Source organism: Cupressus sempervirens, chromosome 3 (genome assembly GCF_028749045.1).
Source record: "Cupressus sempervirens isolate cs-2001-9-10 chromosome 3, ASM2874904v1, whole genome shotgun sequence".
Classification (NCBI taxonomy): domain Eukaryota; kingdom Viridiplantae; phylum Streptophyta; class Pinopsida; order Cupressales; family Cupressaceae; genus Cupressus; species Cupressus sempervirens.
In genome coordinates, this window is record NC_143120.1 from 917,440,576 (window position 1) to 917,466,054 (window position 25,479).

Consider the following 25,479-nt stretch of genomic DNA (forward strand, 5'->3'; position numbering starts at 1 on the left):
AGAAAAGAAAAATTTCTATTTTCGAGGTGTATGGGTGGCATAAATAGAAAATAATAAAAATAGTTGTCATTCCATTAATCGAGGTGTGTGGGTGGCAATTTAGAAGTTTGTGGAAAGTTCCTTAAATCATGCATTTAATATTTGTTGGGTGCTTAGTTGTATTTGGGTGGGAATTTAATATTTATTTAAAGGTAGTTGTATTTACCTTTTATCCCACATTGCTTGTGTTTGTAATGTCTTGGGTTAGAAGTGCCTATTTAAGCAAGGCTTATTATCGTTTGTAATCAAGTTCGAGAAATAGAAGTTATTGAGTTGTAAGCTCTTCAAATGTAATCTATTCTAATGAATTTCAAGTATTAATGGATGATTCTTTATGAAGCATTTTTGTCATCTCTTTGTCTCCATCTTGTTGCATTTTTTTGGTTGTGAGTTGGTATGGGTGGTGTGGCCCTTCATCAGTTATGTACTAACTATAAAGCTTTATAGTATTTGGGAAGTCAAAGTAATTTGAATTAAAGATAGATGAATTGGGTTAAGTTTTTGAAAAAAAAATCCTTGTCTTTGAAATATAAGAGTGGATAGTCAAACAAGGTTTCTAATTCCATGAGATGTAGAAGGAATTTGCTAACATAAATGATAATTGAAATACTTGGGTTTAATGATTTAAACTATTTGTATGAGACTGATCATGATTTTGTAGAACCTTGGAAGGCTTGTAAGGAAAATATGGCGAGGGACAAGTGGACTAATTATGTCATTCAGGAGGACATGTTGTTTAAAGGAATTTAGTTGTGCTTATCTAGAGGATCTATGAGAGAGAACATCATAAAATAAAAATATACTAGTGGACTTGTTGGACACATTGGGATTGATAACACAGTGAAGTTGATTTTAAATAGGTAATTTTGGCTATGGATATATAAAGATGTGCAAAAAATGGTAAGAAGTTGCAAAATTTGTCAAACAATAAAAGGGACTAGTTAGAATTTGGGATTATATTCACCATTTCCTATACCTGATAATCCTTGGGAAGATATTAGTATGGATTTTGTCTTGGTTTTCCTAGAACTCGAAGAGGTAATCATTCTATTTTCATGATAGTTGACAGATTTTTTAAGATGGCTAATTTCATACCTTGTAAGAAGACATCTAATATTGTAGATATTGTTGAATTATTCTTTAAAGAAGTGGTGAGATTGCATGGATTTCATAAAAATATTGTTTCAAATAGAGATACTAAATTCTCTAGTTATTTCTGAAGGACACTTTGGAAGAAGCTGAATACAAAGTTGAAGTAAAGTTCTACCTTTTATCAAAAAATAGATAGACAAACTAAAGTTGTGAACAAAATTTTGGGTAACCTATTGATATTCTTGGTTAGAGATAAGCCTACTAAATGGGACTTGATTTTGGCACAAGTAGAGTTTGCATATAATAATTATGTGAATAGGAGCAATAAGAAGACACCTTTTGAGATTATTACTGGAATGAATACTAAAGGAACTATAGAATTGAGAAATATGAACCTTGAGAAAAAGAGAAGTTCTAAAGATGAAGAATTTGCAAATTTAATTAAGGCTTTACATGAGGAAGTTAAAAGGAACCCATAAGACAGTAATCTTAACTGCAAATATCAAAGGAGACATAAATCTTTTGAAGTTGGTGATGAGGTAATTATTCAATTGAAGAAAAAAAAATTTCTAGTTGGTACCTACAGTAAAATAAAGATGATGAAGTTTGGTCATTGTAAGATTCTAAGAAAGTTTGATAATGGAAATGCCTTTGAAGTTGAATTACTAGAAGACATGGATATTTTGCCTATATTCAAAATTATAGATATCTTTGAGCATTTTGCATCAGATGAAAAGCTAAAAGTTAACTTGTGTTATCCTAAGAAGAAAATAGATGGCATTGAGAAGACCTTGAGTAGCCAAATAAGTAAAAGCATCAAAGGAAAAGACTACATGGAATGCCTAGTTTAGTGGAAAGACAAACCAATTGAAGATCATTCGTGGATTATGCAAAATTGAGTTAGATCTCTATGATTTGGATCAGAATATTAGTCATGCTCAATGTGGAGATCAATTCTTTATTAACCCCAGGTGTCTAATGTAGGAGCATCTTAGGTCTTTGAGAAAACTTGCATCAACCAAAAATAGTTTCAGTTTTCTGTAATAGTTTGTTGTTTCCGAAGTAGTTGTTGGTGCTTTTGTTTTCATGTTATTGTTGGAAATATAAGAGGAGTAACTCATATAGGAAGGATGAATTAGTTACTAAAACAATAAATCCTAGATCTCTTAGATGTCAATATAAATCAATACTCTATATATATTGTATTCTGATGTAACTTGGCAAACACACGTGCACTCAATTTACACTAGAAAATGTTGTAACTCGGTAAGCACTAAAATAACTCAGTAACTACTTAACATAAAAATATTTAATATATTATTTGTGATTGATCTTACTTAACTTATTGTCACACATATAAATGAAATAGAATGAGCACAATTGACACCAAGATTTAACATGGAAACTCAATTTGGGAAAAACCACCAATTGCAACTAGTTATTGATTTTCACTTTTCTGAAGTAAGCCTTATTAGGATCCAACCCTATTAAAAGGTACAAAACACATTTTTAGGTGTAACCTTGTTAGAGGAATTAATCACCTTGTTAGGAGTGACCTTGTTAGAGGTCTTAAGACAATTCAATTAGAAATGAGACCTTGTTAGAGGATTTACAAATAGCTATTAAGCCAACTCAGTTAAGAGATTTAGATCACTATTGCAATGGTTAGAGAGTAACAATGAGATGAATTGATTTCATATGCAACTAGATTTCTGATTATAGATCTCAATTTTGGCTTGTATACTTGATCCTTCCTGATTGAATATATCTTTGTAGCTCAACAAGGATATTCTTCTTATCATTCTAATTCACTTCCTCTAAGCATCATTAAATCTTCTATTTTCTTCCACTTCTTCTTATCCTTATATCCTCAACTTGACCTTATATTTATATCTTTCACATTGCCAAGTTAGCTTTAGTATAACTTAGAATATGTAATATTCAACTTCTCAGTTGACTGGAACCAATAACTAAATCAATTGAACTCAATATGCCAGATCAATAAAATCCTTCATTAGTTGACCATGCTCGGTAGACACTAACTCAAAAATGATTTTCCTATGTTAACCAAGTGAACTCAGTTAACATTGCATATTCACAAAGTTCCTTTAGTAACCAAGTGATCTCGGTTAACATTGGTTCCATCCAACATTTTTTTCTTTAACTGAGTGAGCTCAATTAATACTCAACTTCTATTGGAAATCTAATTGAAAAGTTCATTGTTGAAGATCAAAGAGGGAGATTGTTGAAAGAAAGAAAAGAATGTTTTCAATCATTTTTTTGTGATTGATGTCAAACCTGCTACTTTTAGGAATGACATTTTCTTATAAGATTCAAGTACTATCACTTAATTGATTGATGAAGAGGATTTGATCAACAAGATATAACAAGAGCACCTAAGGGAAAGGTCGAGTTATGATGTTGTAATGAAGTGCAAGGATCAGTTAAGACATTAGTTAAATGATGTATTGATGATATACTCAAAGTTATAGAGGTTGGTCACATTGAGAAACATTGAAGGAAGAAGTTGTAACAAGGTTGATTGCAAAGCTTAAACTAAGATCTTTAGTAGGTGCCGAGTGAAGATCAGGTGCCGAGCATCAAAAAAAATTTGAGTTGGTGCCAAGTGATCTTCAGGTGTCGAGCATCAAAAAAAATTTAGTTGGTGCCGAGTGATCTTTAGGTGCCGAGCATCAGGAAAAATGTAGAGGGTACCGAGTAACACAGTATGTGCTAAGCACCAGTATTTCAATAGTGTTGAGATGCTACATTATTTCAAGTGATGAAGATTTTCCAAATAGTGGTTACATTGAATTTTGTGAATGAGTTGGAAAATAAGGATGATGAGCTATTGGCACAAAATCCTATGTAAACTATTTCTAGGTGAATTCTAAAGGATTATTCAAGAAGTTTCTAGAGGAAAAAAAATATGGGTTAGATGCAATCAATCCTACCTAATCCGTGTGAATTGAAATTAAAGAATGGAAGAATCGAGCAGGAAAAGGAACTCCAAGACTTCTATTTAAGGAGTCATAGACCAAAAAGCAAAGAGCTACTAATATTATTGTTGCAAAAGAGCCAAGTCTACAAAGTGGTTGAAAAGGTGTCAAAGGGGAAGACATCTAGGAGAAGGAAGAGTACAGAGGCTTTACTTCTATGAGTGGTCATGAAGAGATGATTACACTAATACATTGAGTATTGAGACTCAAGGAGACTAAGCTTGAAAGTAGGGCAAGCTATCAAGAGTTGCAGAGATTGAAAGCCAAGCAAGGGTATGAGTTGAGAAGTGATCTGAGATCTACAAGAGAAGTTGTATGTTGTAGTCAAGTCAAGATTTTTCTAATACTCTCTAGAAATTGTATTAGATCTTAAAATCCTATGGACTTAGGTTGTCCTAATAGCCATTTGTGAATCCTTTAATAGGGTGGCATTCCAAGTGAATGTTCTTAAATCCTCTAACCAAGCCCACTTCTAACAGGGTGGTTAAATCCTCTAACAAGATCACATTTGACAATGTGTTGTAAGCCTTTAATAATGTAGGCCTTTCATAGGGCATCACTTCAGAAGAGTGAGAATTGAGTAGCATGTTACTAGTGGTTTTTCCCAAATTGGGTTTCCACGTAAATCACTATGTCATGTGTTGATTTCTTATGTGTTATGCTTGCATGTTGATCTAGAGTAACTTGCTGATTAGATAAGTTAAAGCATGGATGAATGAATGGTTGAATGGGTTCACTTTACTTATTAAAAAAAATTGAATTGGACATTTGGACCTTGAATAAATTAGTCACCCCCCCCCACCCCCAAGTTATTCTAAAGCATTTCTAACAACTTCTACAAACTTTTCTTTGACAACTAAGTGAACTTGATAGGCATTGTCTTCTGAACTAGGCAAACTCTAAAATGCTCGATAGACACAAGAAACTATCTTCATCACCTAGTGAGCTTGGCATACACTAATTGAAAATGATATGAAATTTTGTCTAACATCAAATACAATACACAATTGACCAATTGCTTCCAATAATCTCCTTCTTTGCCATTGGTGGCAATACAACATGTCATAATACAATGAAATTTTTAGAGCAAGAATAAAGTAAGTAATATCATTAGTGTCATTCTGATTCTCATCCATGAAAACTCAATTCCCTCTATTAATGTGAAATCCTCTTCCTTTAGTTTCTCCCTCTATCAACAAAACTCTTCCTTCAACGTCTTCTTTTGATAGCAAAATCTCCCTCTTTGATATTAGACCAAGTTCTTCCTCTTTGACATTGCCAAACAAAATTTCTTTCAATATGACAGCCAAACTCCCCCTCTTTGACATCTCATGCCAAAGAAAATATTCAATGAATATCAATGTACCTCATATACTGATTCATTTACAATGTGCCTTTAACAATATTGCATCAATTGTCTGATCTTCAACATGATTTAGTTGATGCATCACTAAACTGCATTTAGTGAGCTTTAGATAAGGGAATGACCCCTAACTTACCTCTAGGACACAGAAATGCATCCTTAGGTAATGGCTTAGTGAATATATCTACAATTTTCTCTTTTGTATTCACATATTCCAATCTTGCCTCTTTATCTTGTACCAATTCTCTCAAAAAATGATATTTTATAACAATATGGTTAGTTTTGGTATGCATCATAGGATTCTTTGTTATATTGATTGCACTAGTGTTATCATAGAAGATAACCACTGGATCCTTGATCTCTATTTTCATACCTACCAACAGTTGCTTGAACCAAACAATATTAGAAAAATTAATTTTTGTTGCCACATATTCTGCCTATAATGTGGACTGTGAAATACAGTTCTACTTCTTTCTTGTCCAAGATACTAGTCTTTTACCAAGAAAGAATGCTCCTCCACTTGTATTTTTTTGTCATCAACACTTCCTACCCAATCAGCATCTATAAATGCTTTCAAATCCAAGTTGCCTCCCTTTTTGTACCATAGTCCATATTCTTCACTACCTTTTAGATATCCCATGATTCTCTTGATTTCCATCATGTGATTTTCTTTAGGATTTGTTGAAAATCTTGCCACCATACCAACTGCTAATGCAATATTAGGCCTTATGTACACTACATACTACAATTTTCTAATCATTGATCTATATGTGGTTTGATCTATCTCTTTTGAATCATCATTTTTGGAAAGCTTTTGTCTAGTAGACATTGTAGGTATTCCAATAGGTTTTGATTCTTCCATTCCAAACTTCTTCAGTATCTTCTTGATATCTTTGGATTGAGTAATATAGATACCATCTTTCTTTTGCTAAATTTGTAATCCAACAAAGAATTTTATTTTTCCAAACATGGACATCTCAAATTCTTTACTCATCTCTACTGAAAATGCCTTGTACAAGTCATCATTTCTTGTAAATAAAGTGTCATTCACAAATATTTTTGCCAACACAATCTTCTTGGTTGGTCCTTCTTTGATATATAGGTTATTGTTATCATTTATTCTTTGAAAACCAATCTTTATCAAGTAGTTATGAAGTCTTTCATACCAAGCTCTAGGAGCTTGCTTGAGATCATACAAAGCTTGTTAGGATCTACAAAATCTTTAGATTATTCAATGTATACTTCCTCATCAATAATTCCATTCAAAAATGCAAATTTTGCATCCATCTGATACACTTTAAATTATATGTATGTTGCATATGCTAGTAAAGTCCTAACACCTTCTAACATTGCAATAGGAGAAAAAGTTTCACCATAATTAATACCTTGTTCTTGAGAATAAATTTTAAAAACTAACCTTGCTTTTTTTCTTTAAACTTCTCCATCTTCATTTAGCTTATTTCTGAATACCCATTTTGTGTTAATTACATTTTTATCCTTGGGTCTAGGAACAAGAGTCCAAGTTTTATTCTTATCTATCTATTCTATATCTTCACTCATAGCTTCAATCCAACTTTCATTATTCAAAGCATCTTTAACATTTTTAGGTTCAAATTTAGCAAGAAAACATGTACTTTTCAATTTGTTTCTTGTCATTATTCCATCTCACTTGTCTCCAATGATCTAATCAGGTGCATTGTGCTTTCTAGCATATGTTTCCAACACAGGTACTTTGGATTTAGAACATGTTTTGTTAACTTTTTCATGATCTTCTATGTTAAGCTCAAGTACCAGTATCTATGACTCGAGTAGTTCTTACTCAGTTTTCTTAGGTACTGACTCAGTTGTATCTGACTATGACTCGGGTCCTTTAGACTGTGACTTAGGTTGCATTGGATGCAACTTGGTAGCTTTGAGAGATTTTGGGGACTCAGGAGGTGAAGCCTCCTAACTTCCAAGTAGATTTGGCACTATATCAAGTTCATAATAAAAAAACTTTCTATAATCCTTGGGTTCTTTGTTGCTTTCCTCTTCACTCTTTTCAGCAAATTCATCAATTCTCACATGTGCACTTTCTATGATATTATGAGTAGATAGATTCAAACATTTGTATGTTTTACTTCTACAAGAGTATCTTAGGAATATGCCTTCATCACCTTTGAAATAAAATTTTCCTTTCCTAGATTCCTTCAAGACATAACCTTTGGGTTTGTAGCCATACCATATTTCATAAGGAGTTTGATTTGAATCTTTCTTCAACTGTACTCTATTCAAGATATGCACTATAGTACTGATTACTTCCTTCTAGTATTTTATTGCAATACTCTTTTCTATCATCAAGGTTCTTGCACAATCCATGATGGATATGTTCTTTCTTTCAACTATACCATTATGTTGAGGTGTGTTAGGGGATGATACTTGTCTCTTAATTCATTTTTCAATGTAGAATTCATTGAACTCATTAGAAATTAATTCATCATCACTTTTTGATCTCAAACATTTCAGCTTCTTTCCAGTTTCTTTTTCTTTCTGTACTGTTTCTAGATACCATTTAAACTTTTGAAAAGATTCATTTTTCTTTTATATATATTTTAGTCATCATTCTAGAATAATCATAAAGAAATAAAATAAAATATGTATCTCTACTATAGCTCTCTATTCCAATAGGTCCTCATAAGTTTGTATGTAGTAGCTCCAAGACTTCTTCTGAATGATAGTCTTTGTTTCTAAAACTTGTCTTGCCCATTTTACCAATTTGACAATTCTTGCATAGACCCATATCTAGTTTCCTCAATTTAGGAATGCCTCTTACTCTTCTATTTTTTCTTATCTTGACATTTTCTTATCTTGACAAGATTATCAAAGTTCACATGACACAACCTTTTATGCCATAACCAACTTTCTTCTACTTGAGAAATAAAACATGAACTTTCACTAAGATATAGGTGGAATAAGTTACCTTTTGTTTGTTTTCCAAACCCAACCAGATTTCCTTTTCCATCCAGCAGTTTGGCCTTCCAATTCATGAATTCTACCTTGAATCCAATGTTATTCAATTGTGCCACACTTAGTAGATTATGGTTTAGGACTTCAACCCAATAATCATTATAACATCTAAGTTCATTGGTTAGTGAAATATAACCTTTTCCCTTTATGCAACAAGGTTCATTGTTTCCAAATCTCACACTACCACCATCATAATGTTCCATATGTTCAAATTTTGTTTTATCATCAGTCATATGATGTGATCAGCCACTATCAATATTTCATGTATAATTTTTGCTAACATGAGAGATAAGTGCCCTTTTATCTCCTTCATCATCAAATTCATCATTTACAGCAATGTAAACCATTTCATCATCTTCAATACTATTTGAAGCTTTAGCAATAAAATAGGATTTCTTATCTTTATCCTTGTAGTCCTTGAAGTTCTTAAAATCCTTCTTTCCTTTGAACTTATTGTGCTTCTTTTCATCTTTGTCTTCTATATTTGAGCACCTTGCAGCAATATTTCCAACTTCTTCACAAGAGAAACAAATTAGAGGAATCTTACCTTTATACTTTCCTTTACCTTTGGGATACCTTCTTGCAAGCAATGCTTCAATGGTTGCAAGATCACTATTAGAACTATCTTCCTCTTCAATTTCATATTGTTTTCTTTTACTTTTAGCTTTCTTCTTAAGTGATACCTTAGCGTCAAATGCAAACTCAATATTGCTAGAACTACGAGTATAATTATCATAGTTGTCTAGTTCAAATGTTATCAATCTTCCAACTAAAGTATCCAAAGTTATAGTATGATTTGGATTACATCTCATCTCTTGAATAGTAGACACTCTAATTGTATAGATAGGAAGAAGGGTTCTGAGTACGCTATTACCACTGTCACATTGTCAATTGTTCCATTGGAGGCTTTGATAGCATTGACACTAGCTTTGATTCTATCAACATATTTTGCAATGTTTTCATCCTCTCTCATTTTCATCTGATCAAATTATCCTCTAAGACTTTCACCTTTATCTGTCCTTACATTTTCATCTCCTCCACAGATATCCTTTAGTTTGTTCCACATTTCATGAGCAATTCCACAATATTTGACTTCATCAAATTTGGCATAGTTGAGAGATGAAGCAATATCAATCATCATAATATTATGACTCTTCTTCTCTACAATTTCTTCAATAGTCATAGTTTCAGTAGGAGCCGTGTATTCATTGTCAAGATTCTTTAGTCATGTATCTCTAATGGTTTTCAAGTGTAGCCTCATGAGTTCTTGCCATGCCTTGAAGTTATCTCTGTTCAACTTTGGAATCTCCCTTCTGTAAGACATCTTGATCTTTAGCTTAGGTCCTTTAAACTTTTTCTACAAGCACCAAAAGCTTTAATACCAATTGTTAGAAATATAAGAGGAGTAACTGAGAGGGGAGGGGTGAATCTAAAAAAATAAATCCTAGATCCCTTAGATGTTAGTACAAATCAATACTCTATATATACTATATACTTTTGTAACTTAGCGAACACACATGCACTCAGTTTGCACTAGAAAATGTTGTAACTTGGTAAGCACTGAAATAACTCAGTAACTACTTAACATGAAAACCTTTAAGATACTACATGTGATTGATCTTACTTAACTTAGTTGCATACATATAAAAGAAATAGTATGAACACAATTGACACCAAGATTTAATGTGGAAACCCAATTTGGGAAAATCCACCAATTGCAACTAGTTATTGATTTTCACTCTTCTGAAGTGAGCCCTGTTAGGAGCCAACCCTATTAAAGGTTACAAAACACACTGTTACGTATAACCCTATTAAATAATTTAATCATCTTCTTAAGAGTATCCTTGTTAGAGGTCTTTAGAAAATTCAATTAGAAATGCTACCTTGTTAGAGGATTTACAAATAGTCAATAAGCCAACTCAATTAAGAGATTTAGATCACTGCTACAATGGTTAAAGAGTAACAATGAGATGATCTAATTTTTGATGCAAGTAAATTAATGATTACAAATCTCAATTTTGGCTTGTATACTTGATCCTTCCTAATCGAATGTATCTTTATAGCTCAACAAGAATATTTTGCTTATCCTTCTAATTCACTTCCTCTAAGCATCATTAAATTTTCTATTTGCTTCCACTTCTTCTTATCCTTCTATCCTCAACTTGACCTTATATTTATATCTTACGCATTGTCAAGCTGGCTTGAGTACAACTTAGAATACTTAATATTCAACTTCTCAGTCGGCTAGAACCAATAACTAAATCAATTAAACTCAATATGCCAAAACAAGAAAATCCTTTGTTAGCTAACCATGCTCAATAGACACTAAGTCAGAAATAATTTTCCTATGTTAAGCAAGTGAACTCAATTAACATTGTATATTCACAAAGTTCCTTTGGTAACCAAGTGAGATTGATTAACATTGGTTTCATCCAACATTTTCTTCATTAATCGAGTGAACTCGATTAACACTCAACTTTTGCAAATTTTCCTTTGACACCCGAGTAAACTTGGTAGACATTGTCTTATAAACTAGGAAAACTCGAGAATGCTCGGCAGACATAAGAAATTGTCTTCATTTCCCAAGTGAGCTTGGCATACACTGATTGGCAATGATATGACTTTTTGTGTAACATCAAAGACAATACACAATTGACCAATTATTTCTAATAGTTATGGCCAATTTTCATTATGTTAAGGGTCTTTCCTAGATCCTTATCCTAAGTGTGCCAATTCTAATGTTTTGTATTTCATAAGTCCTATGTCATTCTTTGTGGTCCAATTTTCATGTTGTTACCACCTAGTGTGGTGTGTTATTCTGATTTGTGCAATTTTGGTTGGTTATGTAGTGTCTAATGTAGTTTGGAGATGACTCATATCACACATGTGGACTACCATCAAGTGGACATCACTTCATATGTCTATTTGTGTGGGTTTTTTTTTCCTTCTAGGTATGGACCTAAATTATAAATAAATGCTTGACTAGCCAACTTGTGGCTTACCTAGCTATAAAAGAAGCTTGGTTATATGTAGCAAAGTAGCATTCTTAGAGATCTAGAAGATAGAAGATGTGAGCTAAGGCTTAGAGGTTAAAAAATTCTTAATTTGTATAAGGTCACAACTCATAAGGCCTCATAGCCTGGCATGTTGTGGTTTCTCTATATGTGACGTTAAATAATTATACCTACAAATATGTTTCATCTAGCCTTGTTTTCTCTATGGTTTTTCTTAATCAATGTGTAGCATCTGTGTGTAACTCTAAGTAGGGAATGTTGAATGTTTATGATGAGTTTATTCCACATGGTGTTGTTGAGTCCCCTATAGCTCACTATATCAAATTTCCATGAATAAAATATATTATGACAAGCTAGCTATCTATAGAAAATCAAACTTAGTTATGAAATATTTTTTAAAAATTCAAATTAAAAGGTGATAATTTTTATCATATAGGAAATGTGAAATATATTAGAAGAGGTATGTATATATACCTCATTAATGTAATGTTATTATTCCTTTTATTCTATTATGTGAAAATATAATATTTCATATTTAATGTATGACAAATAATTAATTAAAAATGCAAGTTAATAAGTATCTGTGATGTCGATATAGAAATATACTTTAAAAAAAGTATACAAATAGAATATAATTTATTATATAGAGTACTAAGTAGATGTATATTTATGAATTCATATGAGTGTATATCACTTGAAGGGCAAATGGATTAGGATGGTTTTAACCAATTTGTTTATTCTCTCACTATACTCTTGGGAGTTGATAGATGGTGTTGTGTATGGATAGGCAGAGTAAAACAAGAGAATGCACTAGTGTCAAGCACCCTACAAAAAGTAAATACATGCTCTCCTTAGGATGGCTAGAGGACGGAAGTAATGAATCAAGGTTAAAAATATGTTAATTACTAGAAGTAATATAAGATACAAATTATTTTCTAAAACTAATTGAGTTGCTTTCATAATAATGGATGTAAAACTTTTCTTTTTGAGTAGGGGTCATCTAAAATGGTATAAAAGCATGATCTTATCATCATGTATAATGTAGGAGCATCCTAGGTTGCATTATTATCTTGCTCATTTTTGTTCATTCTTCATGTTAGTATTGAGTTCCAGTGGTTGTTGAGCTATAGTTGTTTTTGAGATCAGTGTTGGTCAAGTTGTTTAGTATTGGTCGAGTTGCTCAGTATTGACTAAGTGCTATGGATGTTAAGTGCTCCTTAATGGGCTAAGTGAACCTGATGTTTATTGATGCTCAATACATTCTTTGATTGGGTTTATCTACGATTGGTTCCTAGTGTGAGAGTACTTATGTTTTTAATTTGGGTTGTGAATTTAATGTAAGGATCTTGTCTTGGGATGTGAATAGACTATTTTGAGGTCATCCTTCTATTATGTAATGGTCTAGAATCTTTTGTAAACTATTTTGGAAAGTATAAGTAGAGTGTTTAAGATTAGGTCAAGTACTTAAAGATTTTGGAAAGAGATGGAATGATCATAGAGGAGAAGTCTAGAGTTAGAATGGGCAGAGATCATGGATCTTGAAGTTGTAATCTTCTTGTATTGGTTGTAACCTAAAAGGCCTTATAGCTGAGAATATTTGTTGATAAATTGATGAATCTATAAAGCTGTTATTGTTTCTTCTCTCCTTGGTGTTGTTCTATGTCATTGCTTCTATTGTGTTTAGGGTGTTTGGATGGTTAGGTGTGCCTTTGGCCCTAATTTTCCCATCCATACCTATGTAAAGTGGTATCAAATCTTAAGGTTCAACCTTGAGGAGATTGGACTATGTAGAACCCTAATTGATTTTGGTTGTAGGGTGGCATATCTATGGATTTGACCTATAACTTGCTGAGGGTTACAATCTTGCAAGAACATGTTTTTCAAAATGGTTTGAGGTACAAGAAATGTTTATAATTCCATATTGGACATGTTGAGATAGGCTGCATCTAGATTAGATTTTTTGGAGACATCTTGATGATGTGAGTGATGATGAAGCAATGACACCAAACCCTAATCTAGAGCTCAAGGAAGATCAAGATGAGGAAATCCTATTGAGAGTGTTGTCTAGGGCACATTCAAAGCCTAGTTTGGAAGTTTTTTGAGATATGTAATTCAAGATGAAATAAGGTTTGTGCAATTAGATAGTGTGGAAGAAGAATACCAATATGTCTTGAAATATGACAAGATCTTGAAAAAGAAGCATGAAAAAAGATAGAGAGGTAGAGATTGTTGATTCCATAGAGGCGGAGGTAGATCCTATGGATTAGATGGTAAATCTAAAAATTCTATGCAAGATAAGGGCAAATCTAAATGGAAAACTAATGAGAAAGGAAAGACTAAGTGGAAAGGTAGTAATTCCTACCAAGGATGTACTATTTCTTATCAAGAAAGAGGTGATTCTTATTCTAGAGGTTATTTTTTGGTAATTATTTCGGATGCAACAAAGAAGGGCTTAGATCCTTTGAGTGTAGATACTCTAGTAAGGATGAAAATTGTAACAAAAATATTTTGATTCAAGAGGATCTTGAGGGTTCACCAAGTGGACTTGAGGTTGGATAAAATCTAATGGTAAGGATAAATTAGTGTAATAAAAGGGTTGAAGAGAAACCTATCCTTCAAAGAGGTCTTTTTAAAACTAGATGTAAGATGGTGGAAAAATATTACAAAGTAATTGTTGACAGTGATAGTACAATGAATTTGGCATCAGAGGAGTTGGTTATAAAGTTATAGTTGCAAAGGTTGAGACACCCTAAACTATATCATGTTTCATGGATCAAGGACAAGAATAAGTTGTTGGTAAATGGGAAATGTATTATTAAATTCAAGATTTGAAACTACTTTAATGAAGTTCTATGTGATATTATTCCTATGGATTATTTTCATGTTTTGTTGGGTAGACTTTGGTAGTATGATAGACATGTTATGCATGATGGTAGATTAAATCAATATACTCTTTGGGTGAATGGAGTAAAGAAAACATTATTGCCTTTGATTGAAGTTTTGGATGAGGTAAATTATACTACTATTAGAATTTGTATGGTCAATAGGAAATAATCTAAGAAGGAGATGAAAAAGAACCAAGTTCATTTTGTTATAATTCCAAGAGGGACAATTTATGGTAGTAATGACGAAGTAAAAAAAATATAGTAATGACTAAGTGACAAAAAATAGTGATGGTTGAGCAACAAAAGATAGTAGAGATCGAGCAACAATAGAAGTTGACAGTGTTAGCCGAGTGCCAACAGAAATTAAGAACTTGTTGAATGGGTACAAGAAAATTGTTGCTAAAGATATTCCTATATAAATTATAAATCATTGTATGGATATGATTGTTGGAGCTAGTTTTCTGACTAAAGAACTATAGATATTGAAACCTCCTCAGAATGAAGAACTTAACACACAAGTGCAAGAGTTATTGCAAAAAGGTTTGATCAAAGAAAGATTGAATTTGTGTGTAGTACCTATTGTATTGACACCTAAGAAGAATGGAGAATGGATAATGTGTATTGATTCCAGAGCTATTAGCAAGCTAAAATTGAAATTTAGGTTTCCTATGCCAAGGATGGGTGACATAATTGATTGTTTGAGTAGAGTAAAGTATTTTTCCAAGATTGATTTGAAGAGTGGTTATCATTGTATCAAAATCAGAGAAGGTGATGAGTGAAAGAGTTGATAATTCCTTTTAGTTTGACCAATGCACCAAGTACTTTCATTAGTTTTTGAATAAAGTTCTTGAGAGATTTCTGGGTAAGTTTGTGATTGTTTATTTGGATGATATTCTAATATTCAACAAGACCAAGGAAGAATACCTTGAGAATATTAGGCAAGTATTGCAGAGATTAAAAGAGGAGAAGTCATTGATTAATTTGAAGAAATGTTCCTTTATGCAAGAAGAGATTATGTATTTGAGATTTTTTATTTTAGCTAATGGTTTGAGAATGGGCACTGAGAAGGTTAAAGAAATTGTAGAGTGGTCTACACCTAAGAATACGAGTGAGGTAAGATCATTTCATGGTTTGGCTAGCTTCTACAGAACATTTATAAAGAATTTCATTTCTTTTTTTAATGCTATGATTGAGACTGTGAGAGGAGATAAAAAGGATTTCAAGTGGATACATGGATCTAACAAGATATTTGAGAATTTGAAACGAAAGTTTGTTAAGTTACATGGATTAGCTTTTTCCAATTTCAATAAGGTGTTTCAAGTTAAATATGATTCAAGTGGTAGTGCAATAGGAGTTGTGTTCAATCAATAAGGTAAACCTATTACTTTCCTTAGTGAGAAATTGAATGATGCTAAAAAGAAGTGTTATACATATGGTCAAAATTTTAGGGAGATAAGTACTATTGTCATGCCACAATTTTTTAACATGAAATTTTAATGCGAGAACACAACCAACTTTTTTTTTTTTTTGTAGAATACATTAACATTTTCCCTGACAAGATGAATGGTTTCATGTGCATTGTGAAGGGGGATTATACTCCTATCAGGTGGCAGCTATAATAGAATTTTACTTTGCATAATTAAAAGTGTGAGTTGCATTTTAAGTTTAGAGTTTACAATGAAGCGTCGGTCATAACCTAACTGCAGTTATCGATAAGATTAAAGGATACACTATCTGTATTTAAACTTGGAATTTTTAGGTTCATTAATAGATCAAAAGGCTCTACTCGAAAAATGAAGTTATGAGCCCATTATTCTTCTACACTTAACCAGGACACTTTGACGGAAAATGTGATGAGTCTTACGTGAGTGTGGCGGTGATGGCATAGAAGATTGTAACAAGAGGATGAATTATTACTCAGTGTGTCTTCATCAGTATTCGGGTTACCATTATTATTATATGTTCTATTATGAGTTTACTAGTATCATAGTTATGCCTTACAAGTGCCTGTACTCTCTTAGTTTGCATCTTTTCACGAACAGGCTAACATTATTATTTTCAGTTATTAAAACAAACTACGAAGCTTGGAGTTATGACAGTCATTATCTTGATCAGAGCATTGCTCAATCTCGTATCTCCTTATATTGACATCAAAAAATCGTTAATTCATATTTAAAATTAAGTGCCCAACTTGTTTATCTTATCTATACTACACTCGACCTAAATAACCATTAAATAATATAATATCTCCAAATATTATACTATAATCTACATAACATATATTAGAAGATTATAATATAATATATCTTGATATATCTATATAATATAGTATATAACTCTAACTACCCATTACATACCTACATACCTTTAATCACCTTTATTTTAGAATCAAATTTCTTTAATTCAATAACATGCTAATATGACCATTTGATTGGTTAAATAACTATAGCCCATTTATATATCAATGTTTACTACAAACTTTACCTTGTAAATTTATGTGCCACATTTAAAACAACATAATATTAAACTAAACTCCAAACCCACCAAATTACTTTTAAAACTAAAACCACTTTATTAGTCCTAATTTGTTGTCACTTCCTATTCTATATCTAAGCTAGGGGCTAGACTTACATCATTATGTCCTTTCAAGCTATCCCATCACACTTCTTTATGAAATTTAAGTCTATCCTCTTTTTCAAATGCATGTTTTTGAGTTGGTTTGATTTGGGGCAGATTTTGTTTGATTAAAAAGTGTTTTCAACTTCCATCACATTAACTTGCTGCCCCACATGAGTGCCTAGGAAAGTGAGGAAGTAGGTGGGGAGAAAGTAGAGGAGTATGTGCGTTCCCCAAGACCTCTCCTCACTTAAGCATGCTTTTTCCTTCCATAAAGTACAAGGGTGATGTCGCTGTCCTAGGTGACAAGGCTCTCATTACATAGCAGCAAATTATGACTTTCAAAATCCCTTTCTTTTCATGTTCTTAGATTGTACGCCTAGCATTGGAAGCAAGTTGCATTTGTTTATTTTTTTATTTTATTTATGGATTTTGTTGTTGACTTTGGCCATCATTAAAAAGGTGACGCCTTAGAATATAAGGGATAGCATTTATGTTAGCAATATTATATGTAGATTTTTATTTTTATTAATTTGCTTCTTTATAGAGAGTGATTTGACACTTGGGTTTTATAGCTCATTGTTTATTTTGATATAATTTCTAGCTAGGGATGTCTTATTCCTTTAGGGACTTAGGTAGACTCTTAGCCAATAAAATATTACTCTGTAATAGAAGAAGTGAATTTAGTTACCTTTCCATATAAATTCCAGAGAGATAAATGGGCAGCTTCAGCTAGTTAATTTTTTTATGTTCTTTACACTTATATGTATTATTATGATTTTCTTTTCCCTTAATAGGACTCATCCTTCATGGATTATTATAATGATATATTATGAATTATTAAACTTGTTCTTACCATTTCAATTACTAAACTCATTAGATCTTTTAGACAAGAGATGCCATTTAAAACAACATATGTAGAGAAGTCAAATTAAAAACAATAGAACTCAGGAAGTGTTGAGCTAATCTTCCATACAACCAATGTTTTCATTATCTTCCATATCATTCAATACCAAGACTTAAAACTTTCTACCATTCTTACTATCAATTGCATACCTTACTTCTTTATCAATTCCAATACTAAACATCAAACTTTTAATTATTCCTTATGCAATAGAAAAATAAGATATCAAGGTGGCAAGGTCCAGTTACATTCCTATTGTAATCTCAAGATACTCAAATTCTCCTTCCTGCATATTCCTATTCAATATAAATGGAACAACATCTAAGCAGCATACCTTCTCTATATGATCCTTGCGAATTTCTTTCCATACAATATCAAGCATGAATTCTATCAACTTGAGCACAATAGAAAGATCATATATAATACTGATACATCAACTTCTCTTCTTCAGAACATATGAAATAGAAACAACACCACACTTTACAATACAATTTCTTTCACATAACCAAGGAGGATTTCTCTCCCCTTGACACAATAATAATACATCTGCTCCTAAGAAAGAAATGGACTCCATAACATTAGGTTTCCAAAACTCTCCAAAGAATACCTGCACAAAAGAGAAACAACTAGGGAACCATGGAGGCTCACCTCCCAACCTAGGCCTCAAAGAGACCACCCTCACGCTAGGGGAAACAAGGCTCAATGGGGATACATTCAAACATCATCATAATAACAAGAATCCAACATGAAAATCATAGTTTAACAACACATTTACAATTCCCAACCAAGGCTTGCACAATGATTCACAAATGGAATCATAAACATTGGGTGAAGGTGGAAACACAAGGAGGTTTACCATTTCATATCATATCTTCCATAAAAATCATGCCCTTTCGAGGCTAAATCAACAAAATACCAGGCCCTTTCGGGGCTTCATAATATCATGCCCTTTCGGGGCTTCATAAACATCTTCCACCACACACACTACCAACACAACATCCTCCACCACACACAACCAATAGCTTTAGCTTCCTACAAACCCATACTTCAGTTACTTCCTTCCTCACCATTTCTCCTTTTCTTTTCTTTTTTCTCTCTCCCATGGCAAAATATGAATATGACAATGGCATACAATGGAGCCCATACTCCAAGGTCCTCAACTATGCAATCCAACTGCTGCCCATTCACCCTGGACTCCTCTTCCCTTCCCACAAGGGTGAGTGAAAATCCCACACCCATAACAATGCTCAAGCACAAAGAAGAAAACAAAACCAAGTAGAAATAAAACCAGAAATTTTCAAGAGTACATCACATTATCACAACACAAGAATACCAAGAACACTCCTACCAAAGGCACTCTTACAATTTTCCATTTCAGCTATGAGATATAAAGAAAGCATGGCATGAAGGACTAACCTGCTTACAAGCTATGGCAATGGAATGAAGACCTCTTCCTGCTTGGATTTCCAACTTCTCCTTTCCATTCCTTAGTTGTCTCTAAAATTAGAGAGTGGGTGAGTGAATCCCAAAGATTGGCACAACTTCCCTATAAAGACCTTCACTTTAATCCTCACCTACCTCTTTTTACTTTTGTGTTTTTCCCACCAATGAGGACTTAACCAAGTGGTGTAATGAGGAAAGAATTTATGTACAAGATGATTTTCGAATTGGCTTGGAAATGACTATTTTTGAGGGTCCCCTAGGTCCCCTAGACTTACTTATGATCATATTTAACCCCCCAACCCATACTATTACCATGTGGGTGACTTGTTTTCATCAAATTAGCACTTAAGAATCACTTAGGCTCTCTCAAACTTCCTATCACTCTCCAAGGTGGTTTAATTGATTTTGCAATGAGTATTAGGCTTAGGTTAAGTGACTTCATGCCAAAGAATCCTATTGGACATGTCATTTACACATAGACAATACAAGTGTCAAATGACACACACATGCACAGAAAAACACTTCACACATTATGATGACATGTCACTAATCAACCACGCTCTCTGATTATAACACTCATACAAAGGCACAGTACGAAATAAACACAATACAATGAGGTTTTGAATGTTCCAAAGATTCACCTTGGCTTAACCGTGTTCACATAAGATTGAACCTTGTTTCCCCCATTAATCACCATGGTTCCACTTTCCTGCACACTCAACTTAAACATTAGTAACCCAATAAGATAATATAGGATCCATACAAACACATACAACATAAATCCAATATCTTGTACTACTCATTAATGTATACAATTAAGTATCATCTAATCATTTCTATTCTAAGTAATTGCAACAGCATATTCCATTGAACTTTCATCTAAGTGCATATTCAAAACATTTCATTATCATTCCCATAAAAGATTTAAAACATTAAAATATGAATTATGTGGATCAACTGTAATCTTTCTAAATATAAATTATTTTCAATTAGAGTATCATCACAACCCTTTCTCACATAACAATGAAACTCTAAGTCATCTTTAGTTAATCGTACAAACAATATAAAAATGCATATGTGCAGACTAGTTAACTAGTAACTTTGATTAAGTTAAACATAAAGGTCCAACATAGTGATGTATCTAGCAATATCCCCTTATTACATTATGAGGGGTTTGTGTGATTTTCCAAGTTTAACTCCACAGACTATTAGAATGTTTCAGTAATCATGTCATTCTAATTTAGAACCAAGTTTCAAACATATCCATGTATCTGATTATCATTATAACCTATACTCATAGTTGTTCTTAGTGGGCAGAATGTTATTTTATCCTTCTTAACTGCCTAGTAAATCGTCCATAGTGTCTCATGGTCAGGTTCTTGTCTTAAACATTTTAAATCTCATGTCCATGTGCTCTTATTTTATAGACCTAATGTTACTGGATAAAGTATCAAAACCTACATTAGTCTCCTATAGGAACCCTTAAATCATGATTTGCAAAAAAACAAAATATAAAGCATAACTCAATTATCTCCTAACCATAATTAGTTCAATCGGACCTAAAAGAGAGTACTAGTGGGGCCTTACAACTATTGAGTTACGATACAAGTATACAGTAAGAGGGAGAAGTTATGTAGAGAAAATGGGTGTCAAAGATGTTGACATATGTTGAGGTTACTATAGTAAAGAGTATGTGCTAAGTTGATAGAGGGAGCATCCTGAGATTGACTGTATGAGAATCAGAATGAAAGTAAGAAAGAGAGAAACAAATATAGAGAGGGTAGACAATATATAGTTTTGAAGCTTTTTGGATTGCATGGTAAGTAGTATAGTAAGTATAGTATATGAGGTACTATATAAGGTGTTTCCATCAACGCCATATAAAGAGATTGTTGGAAACTATGATTGGAGCAATTGTTATGTTGTCATTGATGTCAAACTTATTGGTAAAAAAAAAGTATCAAACCTACTAGAGAGACATTTACTAATAGGGTAGATTGCCATATTATTTTATTGATGATGAGGATTTGAAAAGAAGAGATGATGAGATGACCTAGTGAAAGGTTGAGTTAAGATGTATTAAGTACTATGGAAATATAATGGGCACTTGATAAGTTAGTCCTTGATAAGATAATGTGTTTTCAATAAATACATGAAGTGTTGAAGAAAATTAGATTAAGCTAAGAGTTGAGACAAGTCATAAGGATAAGCTTGAGTGAGTATCAATATTGTACAGTCAATGAAGGAGTTGAAATAGAAGATTAAGGAACTTAAGTAGAAATCGAGCAAAATAGCTCAAGCGAAGTGCTAGTTATTTCCAAGAAAATGTATGAAGAAGTGTAGTTGTGACCAAGAGTATTGGTTGAATGAGCATGTTGATGCCAAGTGAGAGAGTATAGCAATTTCCCAACTACATAGTGATGAGTGAGTTGAAGAACATAGTGATTGTTGAGTGATAACAAAAGTTAAAATTTGAGAAAGATTTGATTTTGAGGCCACCAGAGTTGAAATTTTGAATTAATCAAAGCATGTGGAAGATAAGGATTGATGAGTTGACATATTTAATGCATGAGGAGAGGTTGTTACATGATCTAAGGCAAGGATTTGATCAAGATTTTCTAGAAGAAGAAGGAGAACAATAAGATGGAAAGATTTGATGAATCTAACCTAACCCTAAGATCAATGGTGATGTTTAAGCATTAAAAGATCAAAATTACTTATTTAAAAAGACATAAAGAATGAGTTGTTAGGTTAGTTCATTATTTATTGGTGATCCTAAGGAAAATTTGTGAAGAGTAGAACAATAGAGGTGAAGTTTGAAGAGTTTGTGAAGAAGTGATTACTTGAGGATATGCCAAGAATATCAGTGATGGAGATGTCAATGAAGGCTAGTCAATGAACCAGTAGATGAGTGAATGGAGATATAATTGAAAAAGTGAGTTGCATTTTATAGCTCAAACCTATTGTTAGATTCTAACCATTGTATTAGTCCAAAATCCTTTAATCAAGGTTGACCTAATAGTCATTTTGTGAAACCTCTAATCAAGGTGACATTTTAATAGAATGTTCTAAAGTCCTCTAATAAGGCCACTCCTAATAGGGTGATTAAATCCTTTAATAGGGTTGCATTTAATAGTGTGTTGTATAACCTTTAATAGGGTTGGCTCTTAATCGAGCTCACTTTAGATGAGTGAAAATTGGTAGCATGTTACTTGGTTGTTTTTTTCCAAATTGGGTTTCCACATTAAATCCTGGTGTCAAAAGTGTTATTTTCATGTGCAGGTGTTATTGTTTCAATGCTATATTTTATAGTAGTATATTTACTGGTAGTCAGCACATATAGAGACAAAGAGTTAAGATATTGCATAAAATGTTAAATTATTGATGATATGCTATAGAGACCAAGTGGATATATGAGTTTGTTTAAGTTGTTTGAAGTGTTTAAAAGTTCAATTGGTACATCTGGACTTGAGGATAACTGATTCAATGTGCCCCCTCCTCTCATTTATTCTAAATCATTATAACAATATTGATTATACTTACCCCATACTTGCATGTGTATGGTCTGTGTGTGTATTTTATATTTCTATTTGATGTGCATGATGTGGTTGAGGGAGGAAGTCATAGGACCTATGAGTTCGGATCTACATGATGTACCTCTCCCCATCATTGCATGTTTAGCTTAGATATATATGCACATGTACATGCTTGTCTTTTATGCAAGTTTCAAGTGCCGAGCATCTTCCCAAAATTATCAGGATGAGTGTGCCCTATCACAATAATTCAATAGTAAGAATGGGGAGATAATGTTCAAGTCCAATCCCATCCAAAGCCTAATTACTTATCCTAAGAAGGGGGATATTTATCTAACTGAATACCCTTGTAAACCTATGAATTTTTCTTTTTTTGTGTGTTGTTTTATTTTTACTTTGGTTAGTTTTGCTTATGTGGGTTTGACTATGTGATTTGCTTGATAAATGATTTAATTAAGGTGCTTGGACTAATCATATGATATTAGAATTATTAAATATTAATTGATTAAAAAGAAATATTAAAGTGTGATGATATTTAATTAATTGAGAAATTAATTAAATATATGCTTTGATTTAATTTAAAGATTTAATTTAAAAATCTAATTTAAAAAATAGAAAATAATAAAAAGAGAATTAAAATATTAAAGGGTAAATATTAATTTATTATAATTATATAATTATTAATAATAAAATTAAAGTTGTATTTGAATAGTGAGCTTTAATTATTATTATTAATCAGAATAATAAATTATGATTCTAAAAGTACCATGCAAAATAAATAAATTGGAAAAAAGCAAGAAAATAATATTTTATATTAAAAATGCTTTAAGTGTGCATGAAAATATTTAATAAATTAAGCTAGTTAGCATTTAATTAAAATTTAAATAGTTTTTTATTAAATTTAAAATTAGGAAAGCCTGGTTAGAGCTAGGGCTCTTTATTAGATGTTTTTTGGTTTAGAGAGAGATAGGTTTTGGGAGAGAAAATGGATGGAGAGTTAGAATTAGCAGGTTTACACAGAGGTTCATGCTGATTTAACATTGAAGTTAAAGAATATCAAAGCTTAGGAGTATTTTGGATCGCATTTTTCAGCTTGTGTTGTCTTGGAAATTTGTTTAGTTTATTTGAAGTTTTGAGAACCTTGCAAATATTTCCTTTTTAAATATTGTCTTCTTTGTGTCTATCAAGTTACGGTGTGGATGAGTAACCAAGATGGTCTACAAAAAGAGGTGTATAAGTGGAAACCTTTTTCTGATACCAGGTGAACATGAACTTGGTCGAGACATTTGAGGATCATCCACTAAAAATGACAAGATGCATAAAGCATATAAATTGTAGTAATCTGAATCTACTTTCTAAAGTACTAGAGTTTTTTTAAAATGGATAAGATTAGGTAGGTCAACCCCTGCACACACAAAAAATAGTTTTCTAATTTTTTTAGAAAACATAACATAGTTGTTTTTGTGTACAGCACAAAAGTCGTAGTTATATTTAGTATTTTGCATATCCCTTTGGTAGGATGATAGTTAAGAGTCATATCTAGAAGTTGTGTATTTTTTGTAATTTTATGATGAGTATTTTTTTGTTATAAATTATTAAATAGACTAAATCGTGAAATTTTGTTACCTGTTCGTGTCTTGAGCATAACTTGCATCAAAATACTTGAAAATTGAAACTTTTTTAAATGTGTATATAATCAAGTGTAGAACAGTAATATGTAATTTATTTTGAATTTGGTTAAGCAAATCAAAATTTATTTAAAAAATGGTAGATATATGTCTATGAGGAATGTCAAGGCATTGGTAAAAGTAATTAAAGTTTACAATGTTAATGTTTTCCAAAAAAGAAAAAATTATATGCTTATAAAACTAAGAAGATGTGTAAGATTATGGTGGTGATTTTAGAAATACCCACTTCACTATTACCGTACCTAATGAAGAAAAAGATGATAATTCATCTTAGAAGATGAAAAAATGTCTAAAGGAAAAAAATAGAGGGAAAGCAGTCTCCCAAGCCTTGGGGTCATTTTCCTAAGCTATCACCAAGCCATAACCTGATCAAGTTTTGTGGATTGAAATAATTTGATCGGGTTATAAAAATAAAAGAACACATTTAGAACTTGATTAGGTTTTGTACTACTACTTCACAAGGTTAGATTGAGAGAAGGAGGTGGGGGGGAGAGAGAGAGAGAGAGAGAGATCTAGTTATATATTATACTAAAAAAATGTCTATCATGTCCCTCAATCCTTGTATCCATCCCATCCTCTCTCTCATTTTCACTCTTTATCATATCCCCATTGCTCTTTATCCTATCATTTTCTCTCTTTCTCCTATCCCCTTCTCTCTCACTCTTTATATCATATCCACTAATCTCTCTCTTCATCCTCTCTCTCTCTCCTATCCCCCTCCCTCTTTCTCCTATCCCCTTCTCTCTCTCACTCTTTCTATCCTTTTCCCAAATCTCTCTCTCTCTCTCCCCCCCCTCCTCCCTCTCATCCCCCTCTCTCTTTCTCCTATCCCCTTTTCTCTCTCACTCTTTCTATCATATCCTTTAATTATTCTGTCCATCTCATCATCTCTCTCTA